The 15,365-nt window shown below is 38.4% G+C and overlaps 1 protein-coding gene across 2 annotated transcripts in view; it reads right to left on the bottom strand.

Moving 5' to 3' along the window:
* The window catches only part of LOC127629001 (phosphatase and actin regulator 3-like), an 80,116-nt gene that overhangs the window by 42,035 nt on the left and 22,716 nt on the right, over positions 1-15,365 (bottom strand). The window lies entirely within an intron of this gene.

Raw genomic sequence — 15,365 nt, 5'->3', positions numbered from 1 at the left:
TCTTAATTGTTACTTTATAGATGAATACACCACAAAAATTTGAAAATTTTATATATATATATATATATATATATATATATATATATATATATATATATATATATATATATTGAATGCAGCAAATAATATTGTTAAATCAAAAAATAATTTTTTTTTTTTTTGTTTTTTATTATCCCCATTTCTCCCAATTTGGAGAGAACTATTATTCCCCTTTTTACAAGATGTAATATAAACCTCAGGTGTCCCCAGAATGTGTCTGTGAAGTTTCAGCTCAAAATACCCCATGGATAATCTGATTATACCTTGTTATAAATGGCTCTTTTTGGGTGGAATCAAAAACACGCTGTTTTTGTGTGTCTCTTTAAATGCAAATGAGCTGCTGCTTCCCGCCCCCTTTCCGGAAGATGGCTGTGCCTTTACAGCTTGTGCTTCGGATACTACAGCAACAACAAATCAGAACCAATATGACTGACACCGTAAATACAGGAGTTCAGCCATATACAGTATGTATGAACCAGAGTCAGACACTAATGAAGGAGAGACTCTGGCAGAACAAACATCGTTTTCAAAAAGACAATCACATTACTGTATTGTGCATAATAAAGGTGCGGTTATGAATTGCACAGACAGAAAGCATACAAATTACACCATAGCTCTGGTCTCTGTGAATACAATCAGAGACAATGGTAACTTTAGCTGCATAAGCCGTGGAATCAGCTAACAAGCAGATTTGGAAAGGCGATTTGAAAACATTCACAAAATATAAAATGCGATACTTACAGTATATCTTCAGGATATAAAGCTGGAACAAGAACCGTTGGAACTGATACATGCTTGAGAATCCCATTTTTGGAAAATTATTTGTATTGACCTCATTCACAAAGCAGTCTGGTGTGAAATTATTTGCACAAACATACATGGATTTTGGTATGTTTTGGGGCAAATTTGCTTCAAAAACAAAACTTGTGCTCTGCATCTTTAGTGGCTGTGATGCCAGGAGTACATGAAGAGTCTTATGTTCACTTTTACACTTTTCTCAATGTATCTGCTCCAGCACGGAAAAAAATGGCAGACTGTGTGTAGATCACTCAGGGGAGAATCTATGATAATAGGGGGAGTCCGTCACCGTCACGTTAGAGCAGAAACGAAAACCAATCACTTTGAGACACTGTTTTTGATTAATAGAAATATAAGAAAGAGGAGTGTGTGGACTTTTAACATTGTAGGGTTGTTGTGTACACACACTGCCGACACACATTTATGTACAAACACCATGTAAACGTAAATTTTGCATAATAATCCCCCCTTTAATAAATAATATATATATATATATATACAGTATATAAACTTTCTAGAGCAGAGTGGGCAATGGCCAATAGAATGCAGATATACAGACTTCAAAACACAAAAAAAATTAAACATACACAAACTGCTTAAATCAGACAAAAACTTAATTTATACAATATTTGTACAAAATGCACTAACACAATTGAAAGTAGAAAATGGTAATTATCGGAAGATTCACGTGACGCTATGTGAGAAGCAGACGTGTGAGAGTCAGCTCTGCGCACCTTGCAAATGTATTATTATTTTCATGCCATAATCTGGTGAAATTCGATACACTCAGTGATACATTTGCTCTTTGAGCTAAACATGGCCAAGAAGTCAAATTCCTCAGGCTCTGAAGACATTAAAATGCACTTACGTGTTCAAGATAATAGCTCTGAAGGGCCTGTGTACCGTGGACTCGAGTTGGATGGCGCGGCCGGAGAAATCCAGTGTCAACTGTCCAACATGTTTGTGATGCTGACGAAGGTTTTGCTGACTTGGAGGATCTCGGTGTAATACGTCGATCGATTATGGCCATGGAAACAAAATTCTCTGAGTTAGTTTCAAAAGTGGCAGATGTTGAAAAACGAATCGATTATCTGGAGTCATCGGAGAGGGAATTATCCGCTAATTCGCCCGCAACAAAGCTGATTTGGAAAATAATCTTGAAAAGCTTGAAGATTTTAAGAATCGGAACCGCAAAAATAATGTCAGAATTGTTGGAATTCCTGAGCATGAGGAGGGCAGAGATATGGCGAAATTCCTAGACGAGCTCTTCCCGAGTCTGCTTGACATAACAGGTCACAAGCTAGAAATTGAGCGAGCTCACAGAGTCCCGGCTCGAAAATCTGTTGAGGGAAACAGGCCTTGATCAATTCTGGACAAATTTCTGAGATCATCTGATAAAAATCTTGTGTTGAGACAGGCGAGGAGCAAAGGAAATCTTTCTTGGAAGAATCACAATATCTGCTTGTTCCCAGAATTTCCGAATTCGACAAGAGAGATATGCGATCGGTTAAAGGAATGTAATAAACTCTTACATCAATGGAAGATCGCTTTTGCACTGATGTTTCCAGCCAAACTGAGATTAGACACCATTTCCCTTGTGAGTGGATCGACTCGATGTTCATTGACTCGAATGTTTGAGGAAGCTGGGTGTAATTTTTGTTTCTGTTTGTGTTGGTTGCAGTTTGTTTTGTGGAATGATGCTCCAAGGGACTTGTGTATTGATGGAAGATCGCTTTTACACTGACATTTTCGGCTAGATTGAGAATGGACACTATGGATGACCACAAAATTTCTACATGCCTACACAAAGGTTGTCTTTTATAAAGTTGACGGACTGAGTAAGTTATGGTGTATTTTTTAATGCGGCCTCCAAGTGAACTTCACTTGCTCAATACACGATACATGTTTTGTTTCTTATTGTGTGGGTTCTGAACTGTTCATTCCTTGTGCTTATGCCTCTTGTTGGCTGGAGTTTGATTTGTGGAGTATTTCCGCAAGACATTGGAATGATGATGTCATCTGCTACATTCATGGACATCCAGCTCACTCAACATTCGTTTTACTGTCCGAGGACACTGAACAGCTTTATATCGGCTGGAAATTGTTTTGTGGAGGAACACACTTTCAAGACAGTTTTGTGAATGAATCTACACATTATTTGCATTTACTCTGCCAGCTGGGTTTGTTTTACAAAGTATTTTCTGTTATGTAATTTTACCTTACATATTTGTGAGGCAAAATTGAGCAATCCGATGGCAAAGTTGTCATAGGGACTCTTGTAGGCGTACGTGGACCTTCTGAGTTCAGAGGGATTGACGCCGTCCTGCACAGGGTTAATGCGCATCTTTTCCTTTTTTCTGTTTGTTTTGTTCAGGGGGAAGTTCAGGGGTTAATTGTTGCACTGATGCTGAAATCTGGTTTTATAATTTTGTTTTTGACACAATAAATTTTTTCTATTACATCTAAATGTCAAATGTTAATATGAATAGGTTATCTCTTTCCACGTGGAATGTGAATGGGTTGGGGCACCCCATAAAAAGAAGGAAGGTTATTTCCCTTTTAAACGTAAGAAATTTGATATTGTGTTTCTTCAAGAAACTCATCTTTCCCCGCAGGAAGCTGGAACATTTGGGAGTATATGGCGTAGGCATGTTTTTATTAGTGCTGGCTCAAGTAAAAGCAAGGGAGTCATTACATTGATAAATAAACACCATTTAACATGATATCTACAACTCAAATTTCTTAAACTGATTAATGATAAATTTGGAAGAGTCATTATTGTTTTAGCTGAAATTCAGGGGCAAATGTTGATTTTGGCTAATATTTACGCACCTAATGCTGATAACCAGGACTTTTTTATAGATCTGAAGGGATGTTGCAAGCCGCCGGCACCCTGCATGATATGATATTGGGAGGAGACTTTAATCTTTTGATGGACTCAGTCATTGATCATAGTGAAGCACAAGTGTTTAAGCCCCCTAGAGCAACAGTGACGCTTCACGGGATGTGTAAAAATCTTGGTCTTACAGATATTTGGAGACTTTTTAACCCATCGGGGAGGGACTATACATTTTGTTCCTCAGTCCATAAAAAGTCCCTCATTTCATCTGTTGTGGATTGCTCAGTTGGAAACATCTTAGTCTCAGATCATGCCCTGGTTAGTTTAGAGGTTCTGCCACATACAATAAGGAGAAAAATAAATCATATAGTTGGTACATTAATGTATCCCTTTTGCAAAATCCTGATTTCCAACAAATGTTAATGACTGAAATAAATGTTCATATGGAGACCAAATGGTCCTCAATATCCTCTGTGGGCTTAGCTTGGGAGGTGCTTAAGGCAGTTATTAGGGGTCGGATCATACTGTACGGCTCATTCATCAAAAAATCCAAAGCACGAGAATTTGTGGAGTTGGAAGGAAATATTAAAAGTGCTTAAGCAAAGCTGAAGCACCGTATGTCGTCTAATGGCCTCAGAGAATTAACCCAATTGAAATATAGATATAATAATATTTTGTTGCGGAAAGTGGAATTTTGGCTTCAGAGCAAGATAGTCATACATTGAGTCGGGGGACAAAGCAGGAAAACTTTTCGCTAGATACATAAAGCAGAGAGTCTTTTTCTACCATTCCCTCAGTGAAATCTGCTGGTGGGGAAATATTTACCTCGGCCATTGATATTAATAATGCTTTTAAAGAGTTCTATCTTGATCTTTATAGTTCCACGTCTTCGTCTACTGATGAAGATATTAGAAAATTTGTGGAACCATTAGAACTCTCTAAATTGATTACGGAAAAAAAAATTATCTTGATTCTGAGATAACCTTGGAGGAGCTTGATGAGGTAATTGAGGCCCTGCATACATGCAATGCTCCGGGGCCTGATGACTTAGCTGCTGAGTTTTTCAAATCTTATGCTACAGATCTGGCTCCACTTTTGGAAAGCTTCTACCAACCATGACACAAGCCCGGATCAGTCTGATTCTTATAAAGGACAAAGATCCAAGCGAGTGTAAAAGCTACCGTCCAATTTCCCTGATTCAGTTAGATGTAAAAAAAAAATTTAAAAAATGTAAAAATCTCATAACATATAGATCAGGTATGGTTTATTACTGATAACATTAGGTGTTTCATCAATATCATGTGGTCAGTGGCGAATGATCAGACTCAGTCACTGCCATCTCACTTTACACCGAAAAGGCATTTGATATGGTAGAATGGGATTATCTTTTTAAGATTTTGGAAATATACAGGTTACTTTATAGACACCCTGTAGCGGCGGTACTAACAAATAGACTAATTTCGGATTATTTTACTCTGGATAGGGGCACTCGGCAGGGTTACCCTCTTTCCCCATTATTTCTCTGCCTTGCCCTGGAACCATTAGCAGCCACGATAAAAAAGGAGGTGATTTTCCAGGAGTGACTGTGGGAGGTGTGGCGCGTAAGCTTCTGCTTTACGCAGATGATATTTTATTATTCATCTCCGACCCTTCTAGATCTATGCCTTGCCTCCACAGAATTATTAATTCCTTTTCCAAGTTCTCAGGATTTAAATTACATTTCTCTAAATCCGAAGCTTTGGCTTTGACAGCGTACTGCCCGATAATGGCTTTTCAGCCGGGCGACTTCCAGTGGCCCAAACAGGGCATTAAGTATTTGGGAATTTTATTCCAGGCAAACTTGTTTGAATTAGTCAGAGTTCATTTTGATCCCTTAATAAAAAGTTTTCGAATGATGTGGGCTTCATTACATTTATAGATGATTGTGAAGGTTAATGTTATTAAAATTAATTGTATTCCAAAATTCCACTACCTGTTACAATCTCTCCCTGTAGATGTCCCCCTCTCTTATTTCAAGCAATTTGATAGCATATCGAAGTTCTTCATTTGGAACGGTAGCTTCCCAGTTTAAATTGAAAAAAGTTACATAAGCCGATTGACAATGGTGGGTAAGACCTACCAAGATCTTTTTTATTACTATGCATTCAGTCACAGACATTTGGCTCATTGGTCGCTTCCACCCGAGAGAGCCCCTCCCTGGTTTTGTATTGAAAAGGAAGTTCTTGCCCCTATCTCACCACTGCAAAGCCTTTCAATCAAACTAACCAGAGAAGTTGGGTTACACCCCGTTATTTCGCATTTGCACTCAGTATGGACAAAGGTGTCCAGAGTGTTTAATTCGGATATTTATCCAACTAAATGTTGCCTCAAGCTTATGGCTAAACCCCAGACTATGCATTAATAAGTCCCCACTTTTTTGGTCATAGTGGATTGGGAGGGGGGTTAATACACTTGGTGACCTATATGAGAGTGGTTTTCTGAGATCCTTTGAAAATTTGGTTCAATGTTTTGGATCCCCAGATCTCCGTTTTTTTAGGTATTTACAGCTGTGTCATTTGCTTTGTACTATTTTTGGGAATAGCATACATCCTCCTAAAGCAGCAGACACTCTGAGAGAGGTGATCACTGCTTTTAGAAAAGGTCATGAGGCATCAGTGTATTACTCCCTGTTAATTCAGAATCTGGGGGATGGAGTCTCAACCACTCTCAAGAGATTATGGGAGAAAGATTTAAATTTGGAATTGTAGGAGGGAGTGAGGGCTAAGATTTAAAAAAACATAAAAACTGCATCTAGAGACGCAAGGGTACACCTTATACAATTTAAGATTTTACATTGGTTCTATTGGACCCCCTCTGAATTGTATAGGCTTGGTCTTAATGACACACCCACCTGCTATGATGCCGATCAGGGGATGGAGACACCACCCATGTTTTTTGGGGGTGTTGTAAGATCCAAGAATTTTTGCTGAAGGTGCAAAGTTTTGTATGTGATGTGTTGAACACTCAAATCTCATTCTGCCCCAGTCTCTGTATTTTGGGAGATGGGGAGGTCATACATTTGGAGGATAAGTACATAAGAAATTGGGTTTTGACCAGTGTGATGATTGGTAGGCAGGTTATTTTGAGGGGATGGAAGTCAGATGAAACACCCTCGCTCCCAGAGTGGTGCACGAAGATGGGGAGGGTGGTATAGTGGGGGTTTAATGTTAAAAGTGATTGATTCACTACATATGTTGTTTTTTCTTTGTGTTAATTTATGAATCAATAAAATGTTAATAACAAAACAAAAAAAAATTATCTATTGACAAGGCTGTTGGTAGATTTCAGAATTGATACAACTTCTAATTGGCCAAGGCAGCATGATTAACAGCTAATAATTAGAAATTCCCTTACTTATATACTGGTCTATCAAAAGATAAAATACTATAGTAAACTATTAAAGAAAAGTCTCCAGGTTTTGTAGTACCAATACCTTTCACAGTAGGAACCACACTCAGGAATTACCCAAACCTTCATTAATTAGCACTTATAAACACGCTTTTATAAAGTATAAGAATCTTTTCATTCTTGCTTGTTGCACAAGAGTAACTGAAGCAAGTGAAATCATGTGGTTTGCCTCCTGTGTACAGCATCTATTATTTATCACTATAGTAAATGGAGGCACTTTCAGTAAATACTTAAAATCAGATTTGCTCGATTAATGTTTCGCCTCAAGTTTACTGTATAATGAAACACTGCCTCAGTATCTCAACTTTGCCTGGAATGGATGCAAACACAGAAATCAATGTAAGGCAGTTAAAGACATTAATTAAGGGCACAAAACCCACAAGAGAGAAGCAAGGGAACTGTGTACTAGATGCTCATTGTACAGATTGTTTTATCTATTGCAGCTGCTGAGGCTCTCTGAGCAGTGTTTGTGGCAGTAAGCTGGCCTTGTGTGTCACTATCTATGGTGCTCAAATCCTCGCTGCTCATGCCATACAGAATGAACCTGCCATTGGCCCAGATATACTTACTAACAATAGAAGCCTGTGATTCTTTAAATGTAATAAGAGTAAGATAGGTCTTATCATTAGAAAATTAAATACATTTTCAGGGTTCAAAGAATTTTATCTTACCACAGATTACAGGAAGGTTTAAAGTTCTTAAATTAACAAAAATGTATGTTATTTGAGGTGTACAAATGTCTAAATTGTCCTTTTAGCAGTTAGACTACTGTTCTGGGCTGTATTTCCCAAAAGCATTGCAAGAATTGTGCAAAAGTTAACAGGTTTACCAGCTTTACATGGTCATGACAGGAACAATTAAATTGGATATATCTTTACACAGACCAGTTTAGTAAGTGATTTAATCACATTAGTCTCATATAACACACACACACACACACACACACACACATATATATATATATAAGTTTTGTACAGTAGCTATACAACATTTATGCCTGATACCATGCATTCCCTCATATAGTCTTCCATTCTGGTCAATGACATGATGCTCATTTTTATCTACATCTAATTAGTGGGGGGAAAAAAGAAGAAAAGAAACGGTATATAATAGTATACCGTAGTATATAATATTATAACAGTATATAATAACAAATGCAATTCACCAAATATTATTTGAATACACCTCTACTATGATGAACATGTCTTCAGTGTTATTTTGATATATTTCTGAGGATTACAAAGTGCTGTAACTCTCTTTTTAGTGTAATTAAAAGCAGAAAAAAAAATCTTGAAACAGTAGTATTTTGGAATAATAATTTATTATTATTTCTTTAAAAAAAATTGCAGTGATTTTTTTGTATTTTTTAATACTTTTTGATAATCAAAGTCATGTGGTGAAACCGACATGCCATTCTGTTGTCATGTGACAAGAAAACAATAAAACAGGAGAAAGATCTTTTGCCATTTTTATAAAAAGGCACATTTTGCTCATGTCAAATGGAGTGAGCATAACAAAACTTCCAGATTTTCATGACTCCAAATTCATTCTATTTGTAAAAAAAAAACAAATCTGCTGATCTCCTGGGATTTTCATGCACAACAGTATCTATAATTTACTCCGAATGGTGCAAATAACAAAAAGCATCCAGTGAGCGGCAGTTCTGCGGCTGGAAATGCATTGTTGATGAGAGAGTTCAACAGAGAATGGCCAGACTGGTTCGAGCTTACAAAGTCTACAGTAACTCAGATAACTGCTCTGTACAATTGTGGTAAGAAGAATATCATGTCAGAATGCTATTCTGTATTCTGTAGAACACTGTTTTGGTGGCACGAGGGGGAGCTACACAATATTAGACAGGTGTTTTTAATGTTGTGGCTGAACATTGTATATATAATATTAATTTTAATTCACTCAAATTCAATAGATTTTTTGGTTGAAAATGCTCTAAATGTTTTTCAAATATCTATGAAACCAACATGGACACAAAGATTACATTTTAAACACATGATACATGTGTTTTAAACTACTTTTTTAAAAGATTTCTCGTTTTTATCATCTCAAAAAGTTTTATTTGTCAATGTCCCAACATTTTTGGTTTGTGCATATGAACCGAAGGAAGAGTTGGAGTCATTTTCTACATGCAACAGATGCTGTCAATAGAGTGCAAAGAATATATATAGAGTGTCTCCGATACAGAATCACAGAATGTCACAGTGATAAACGTATCATAAATGTCAAAAGAATGGTTCTGATTCTGATGTGGGTATGTTAGGAATGGTATAGAATAGAAATATGCCCCAGTGTTTGCAGTGAATCTCACTAAATGTATATTTGCTCTTTAAAGATTCTACATTGTCTCTCTGGTGAGTCACTTTAAAGCCATTTTCACCTTTCTCTTCATAATTTTTTTATTTCACCTCCCCTCCCCTGTTTCCCTTTTCTCACACCCACTCAATATCTCTCTTTCACTATCCCTCCCCTGACTCCATCCTATTGTCTTTAAACTGCATTACACTCATGGTTCACTTACCATTTAACACAAACAGACATTTAGGTAACTTTGTCTCATCGGGCAGTTCTGAAATTCATTGTCTTACAAACGGCACAATAAACCCTGGTTCAGAGGATCATCCAAAGCAGTTATGCTTGAGCTTATGAATTCTAAAATACTTCAGATGGTTCTGGTATGCTGAGGGTGAGCATTCCTCATTTCTCATTCAATATTAACTAAATTTCCTCTCCCAAACACTCAGCAAAACTCACTACAAGCAGAGCCAAGACTCTCAAATCTGTTGACTGTGCAATACACAAGCGAAGGATTTGTGACGACCACTTAATTCACCTGCAAAGGCCTCATATCCTGCTCAACCTCAAAAAAAGTTATTTATTCTCATGACTGAATCAGTCTGACTATGACTGACTGTGATCCTGCTGTGATGTCTCAGCTTTGTACAAATTAAACAGCTCTACTTCTTTGCATTCCCGCTCACACACACAAACTCCCATATATTAAACTTTTTGTCTCAGACATTGTGGCAGACTCTGCCTTCCCTACCAAGGAGGAAGCAAGAACCAGCGTGAACAATCAACAGAAATTTAATATGACATAAAACGCTGAACTGAAACATAACGGCATACAGAGGCACATGTCTCTCTCTCTCTCACTGGCATCCCAGCTCCTCTTTATCCCTCTATTCAGCGCTGAGTGCGCACCTTCATGGCCCGGCCACGGCCTCCTCCTCGTCACACTCCTCCACTGACAGATTCAGACTGGGGAGCCTCCAGCTTGACGTACACCCTTCCCTTCCTTCCTGGAGGGGAGGTGTTGCCCTTCCTGCCGTACTTCTGCCGGCAGGTCTTCCCCACCTCTCTGGACATTGGGAGAGACGAGGGGAGGGAGAGAGGAGAGGGAAAGAGTTGGGGGAGAGACAGTGAAAGAGAGAGCGGAGAGAGAGAGAAAAAAAAAACACTCCGCCCCCCCAAAAACGCCACCATTCGGTCCTCCGTGACGCTGCGCGATGGCACTGAACCTCGCCTCCTGGCGAATGTCATCATGCACCTTTGCCTCCAGGTAGATGTCAGCGGCTGCTCCACCTCCCAGCAGACAGCAACAAGCTCACCCACCCCCTGGTGGACGGTAGCGGCTCTTCCGCCCTCTGGCAACTGGCAACAGCTCCTCTGCTTCCTAGCAGACAGCAGTGGCTCCTTCATCTCCTGGCGGATGGCAGCAGGCTCATCCGCCTTCGGGCAAACCGCTCCAGCACCACCGTATCATACCTCCTCTGTGTCACGATCCTCCCCCAGTGGAGATGGCTTTTCTGATGGTGCGTCTTCCTCCTATCCCGGGTTTCGGCACCACTGTGGCAGACTCTGCCTTCCCTACCAAGGAGGAAGCGAGAAATGGAGTGAACAATCAACAGAACTTTAATTTGAAATAAAACGCTGAACTGCAACATAATGGCACACACACACACACACACACACACACACACACGTGCCTGTGTGTGTGCCGTTATGTTGCAGTTCAGCGTTTTATTTCAAATTAAAGTTCTGTTGATGTGTGTGTGTGTGTGTCTCTCTCTCAATCTCACTGGTGTCCCCGGCTCATCTGTATCCCTCTCCCGGCTGATGGAGCTTATTCCGCGCCCTCCTCTTCATCACAGACATATACACAACTAAAAAAAGACACACTGTCAAATGCCAAATCTGCTTTCTGTTGTATTTCTGGGGAGGCCGTCGAGCTAGTTGCTGTGTTCTGTTTTAGGAGGAGAGCTGGAGCCAGTGAACTGTGGTTTACAATGTCAGGTCTTGTCTCCTCTTGAACACTATGCTTTGCATATGCCATAGTCTGCATTGAGGAAAGAAAATTTCAAGTTGGAATGGCACCAAAAGGATTTCAGTAAAGGCAGAGGAATTATCGGAAGCATTGACATATGCATGAGAGAAATCTAACCACGCTGTGGTTCTTTGTCTAAGGCAAGAATTGCTTATACTTAGCACACTTTAATCGCATTCCAGATTGGATCGTACACAGTATGAGTGTTGCAAATTTCGTCATCTGCACGGTCTGCGCAAACTTTCCGCATCCACCCCAGATTTCTCGACATGCTGACAGTCCTTGTCTATGTGCATCTTCGTTGCATACGCATGGAGTTGATTGTACTAAATAAGTATAATAAAACAGTCATAGTGTCAGATTCTTTCCTATATGCTCATGGTCAAAGGGAGTATACTTTGAAAGGCTGCATGCTCGACCAAGACAGTGCGAGACGACCTGCCTCTAAGAATTAAAAGAATGTGTACTATTATACTTTACTAAGTGATCAAATATATGATTTTTGAATGGTGAATGAAAAAGCAGGCAACAAATGAAAAAAAAAAATTATAATAATTGACTCACACTGAAAAGACGGGACCGAGCCAAATCTAGAGACGAAAACATCATAGAGATTTGGGGTGGCTCTTTTGACTAGTGTCTGTTAGCAACCACCAAGCAAACACCCCTAGCAAACCAGAAAGCAAGCAACACCCACAGACTTTCGTATGGAAAGCCAACACCTTGTCCACTGAGCACAACAGTCGAGTTTCCGGAAGTAAAACTCATTTTGCACAATAACAATAACTTATAACTCTTTAGAGATAGACCTACCATGAGCATTGTTGTTAATCAGTAGTACAGTAGCTTCTGTTGACAGCATCAGTTTGAATGATTTCAACATTTTAAAATCATGTTTAACAACGCAGTGTCTAGCAAGAACTACAGTACCCATGATCCTGAAGGGTGACAATCCACCAATCAGAGATTTGCAGCAAACAAAGAACACCAAAAGAGCTCTGCAGTGACCGCCCACTCCCAAAATACACTATGAATTATGCAATCGAGTAATTCTCCCTACACTCTCAAACAACTTGTATATTTAAATAGGCTGTGCCTTAACATTTTGCAATAAACTTAAAATATATTGTTTCTATACTTAAAATCAATAACTTTAAATCAATAGTTTTTTTTCTCCAGCATTATTAATTTGATTATATCATTCGCAAAGCTTTATGGGATTGTAATTCATGCCATCATAAAAATGTACAAAAAAATCAAATAAATGTTTTGTACATTTGTCCAACTTTCAAATACATTTTGGTATGAAAATGATGCACTTTCCTAACAAACGTCTTAATTATCTTGTACTTTTATTGCTGTGTGGTATGATCCTGCCATAAAACATTTAGTGCACTGTCAAAAACATAACACAACAGGCACAATTTCCAGGTTGGGAACCAGGTAAGCAAAGTAAAAATATAGATGTAATGATCAAGATCTTTCAACAAACTTGATACAAGGCTTAAAGTGTGAGCTTGTGTTTTCTTCTTACTTGCTACAATTAATTTTATATTCTCCAGAACATTTCTTGAAATCTCTTGATATAAAAGCAGACTGATTTCACTGTGAATTTGGCTACAGTGCGTTGAATGTTCTTGCTGAAATCGGTCTGTCCTTTCCAAAGTTCTAACCACTTCCCCCAGTGGCCGAGGCTGGAAGTGTTGTTGAAAATATTGGCACATGTTTGCTCCAGTTTCCATGTGAAATTTCCACAAAGTGGCACCAAAAGCGAGTTGTGTTTTTAATTGTTAATAAATGAATGAAAAAAAAATTATACTTGTATATCCCCTAACTCAAACGCCAACCCTAATCCTGACCATCAGTAGCACCGCTACTGCCTTTCGAAGCTAGAGAAAACTAAAAGCAGAAGCTGGCCAACAGATTCATAATAAGTAGTCACAATCTAAAAAAAATTATTTACAGACATCCTACCAAAGATGCAGAAGATGAATGAAAGAATATTTCTGGGCCAGACCCTTTTTATCACTATGTTTGGCACTACACAGAGCTTGGTGAACAAGTGCTCACACCAGCCAGTGCAAGAGAAGCTGATGAGTCATAGTCGACCTCGGAAAGATGGCCTTTGCACTAACCCCAGTGCAATGCTATGTGTTATGAATATAGCTTCTTAATAGTTAGAAACTGAGATTTTAAACAACTTCGTAGTTATTAAGAAAACATTTTCTTATTTTATTTTTGAAACAGTATGCACATTGCTTCATCTGGTAACACTTTAGATTAACTTAATTTAAATTAGACTAACAAATGGAACTAACAATTAACAATCCTTTTACAATATGCATTAATTAATCTTGGTTATACATTTGTTTTATTAAAAGTTGTATATGTTAACATTAGTATGCACCATGAACTAACATTAACTAACAATGAACAATTGTGTTTTTATTTACTAACATTCATAAAAAACAAATGCCGAAAATACATTTTTAGTTCATGATACCTAAAACATTAACTAATGTTAACGAATGGAACATTATTGTATAGTGTTTCCGCTTCATTCAAAAGGTATAAATAAAACCTTTTTGTGCTATATAAACACAACCAGTGATGTGATCCCTTGCAGACACACCCAAATACTCAAAAGAATAAGAGTTCATTTTCATTCATTTTATCAGGGGCAAGAATGTCATGCAAACTGAGAAGACAGTTTAAATGTGCAAGGTGTGAAGTGACTGGGGCATGTGGTGCATCACACTGTAGATCCCAATTTAATCCTAAATCAACAGTTAATGTAATGAACTTTGTTGCTACACTGTGTTATGGCAAAAACCTGAAGGACAGCGACACAAATCTATTTCTAAAGATCAAATCTCATTCATGCAAATATCTTCCGGCCTTCTTATTCAGAAACTGAAGGCAGTTTGGCATATAAGTTTAGCTCAATTCTGAGAGCTATGAGAAGTTTATATAGTGAATTATATTGTATGTTAGCAATATTGACAAATTAGTTGACCAATTAACCCACTGATGCATGACATCCACTTCAAAGAATAGATATGGGCGGGACGTTCTTCTGAAGAATCAACGTGCAGAAACAGCATCAACACCATCCAGTGTTAACAGACATCTGTGAGCAGTGAGAATCGTTCGTAAATCGTGATGCGGCAGTCTTCTCCAGGTGTGATGTGTAAAGGAGAGAAAGGCCACATTTCATTCAGGCATTTAATGAATGAATGTTGAGCTCAGGAGAACATCGATGCATCACCCATCGTACCTACCACTGGCTCTAGTCGATCAGTACCAGAAATCATTCGTAAACCCTGCCAGACTCACTCCATTACTCTCTCACTTTCATCTCTTTCTCAGCTTGCAACTCTTTCTGAACTTCATAGGTCTTCCCTGCACTACTGTAATACAGATGTTTTCATGCAAAAATAATTCATTAATTGTTTTTAAGTCTCTGCCCATGATTCATCTTAAAAAATGTATCTGCTATTAAAAGGCCTAAAATACCTGCTATCAACAGTCTCTTGTCGAAATGGTCTGATACCCTGGTCTCTCATTGGCATAGTAGAAGTGTAGTAGTGGTGCCTGCACATGTCACATTGAATGTGATTTTTTCATAACTAAAAAAGGAGAGGTTAACAAGACACTTGCACTCATCATTGATTGGTCGCACAGCCATGATGAAATGGAGGTCCCTATAGAATAAACCAATCACTTCTAAAACAAAGTGACACAGAAGAAGATTCATAGAAATGGTCTTCATCAGGGGCGTAGCAAGCTTTTCAAAAGTGCGGGGGATGGATGTGGTTTTTAACAATAAAAACGATGAATACAATGACAGAAGGGTACAAATGGTATAACATACAAGATATAAAAAGCTTCCCATTTAAATGA

Source organism: Xyrauchen texanus, chromosome 35 (assembly GCF_025860055.1).
Source record: "Xyrauchen texanus isolate HMW12.3.18 chromosome 35, RBS_HiC_50CHRs, whole genome shotgun sequence".
Classification (NCBI taxonomy): domain Eukaryota; kingdom Metazoa; phylum Chordata; class Actinopteri; order Cypriniformes; family Catostomidae; genus Xyrauchen; species Xyrauchen texanus.
The sequence above is the reverse complement of the archived record's forward strand: the minus strand, read 5'-3'. Positions and strand labels throughout refer to the sequence as shown.